Raw genomic sequence first — 1371 nt, 5'->3', positions numbered from 1 at the left:
GTGACCTTGTTTTTATCAGCACCCCACTGTCCCGAGTGAGCCATGGGCCGGCCCCAAGCAACTCCTAATAGGAAGCCTCACCTAGTATAAGGTGAACGAGATAATATCATTAAGACCCATTCACTAGCAAACAGTCATGCAAAAATCTTCCATTCCTAAACTGGATGCTAGTAAGTAAATGTTCTATCAACAGGTATTTGTGATTTCTTTTTCTGAAAACTTGCTGTTTCCTATTTCAGAACACACTTGAACAATATAAAGAAATTGGTATTCTAAGTACCTTGACTTCATCAGTCTTGGCAGGTAGAGAAAAACATTTAAGCATTGGGGTATAAGGACACAATTTCAGGCATTTGGCATTGCTTAGGGAGTAGTCTTGGTAAGCTGGAGAAGCCAACGCTAGGGCCTGCCTAAAGAAGGAAGAAAAGCAAACAAGAGATAAGACACGTATTTAAATGTCTGGTTAGCCTTCAATGTTATCATACTGGAGGCTAAGCTTTCATTGCTATTCCCTGCTTTAACACCAGACTTTTTTCAATTTTTTAGCAACAGGGACACTGTGCCCTATTGTCTTTCAGACACCACAATGAGATGATAGGTTCTTAGTATACTATTTAAATCTGAAAACCTTTATGGAAAGGTTGCTTCAAGAACACTTGCTAACAAACAAGTTATGTTATAACTTGATTAAAATGGTGGTTGGTATATAAGAACTTGATAAAATTAGGCCTATCAAGAGAGTTACCCAAATTACCAAATACTCTAGTAAGAATCTCATGTTGTGATCTTGAATGCATATAAAACACCTGTCCTTAGGAGCTGGTAGAATTCATCCCTAAACTTTTTTTCTTCTTGCTGACCCACCTGTAAACCCTAATATGTTCATGTAGTCTTTGCTATGGAAAATAGGATAGAGAAAATATGGAATACAGAAATGAATGACACTCCTGATCCTGAGATCAATAGCGTATTAAAAGAATTAATAACACATGATTAATGATCTTCTCATTTGTCTAAGGGTAGTAGGGATCTTCCTAATATTTGCAGAGACAAATTTTTGTTCTATTAAACAACACAGAATATTGACTCAAAAGCATCTAGTCATATTCAGGGCTTCATATCTTACTTTCAAAACTGTATTGTATGAATATAGCTTTCACATCTTGGGCACAAGGGAGGACAATCAGCTTTATATCTCATGAATATTCATAACCAATAAATAAATAAAACATTTTTTTTAAGACTCAATGAAAAGGTACAATGGCAAATTTTAAAACAGAAACTAGCACGTTTATTAGAGAGAGTTCTCTAGGATGACATTTCAAACATTCTCTCTGAACACAGGTACCTTGGATCAATAAATGACGCTGC

General features: G+C 35.9%; 1 long non-coding RNA gene across 1 annotated transcript in view; it reads right to left on the bottom strand.

Moving 5' to 3' along the window:
- Nucleotides 1-403, bottom strand: part of LOC103600517 — a 1237-nt gene extending 834 nt beyond the window's left edge. The window contains exon 1 of the long non-coding RNA XR_551396.1: nt 281-403. This is a non-coding gene — a long non-coding RNA (uncharacterized LOC103600517). The remainder of the gene's footprint in view (nt 1-280) is intronic.
- Between the last annotated feature and the right edge of the window lie 968 nt (nt 404-1371).

This window comes from Galeopterus variegatus, unplaced genomic scaffold (genome assembly GCF_000696425.1).
Source record: "Galeopterus variegatus unplaced genomic scaffold, G_variegatus-3.0.2 Scaffold3377, whole genome shotgun sequence".
NCBI lineage: Eukaryota > Metazoa > Chordata > Mammalia > Dermoptera > Cynocephalidae > Galeopterus > Galeopterus variegatus.
The sequence above is the reverse complement of the archived record's forward strand: the minus strand, read 5'-3'. Positions and strand labels throughout refer to the sequence as shown.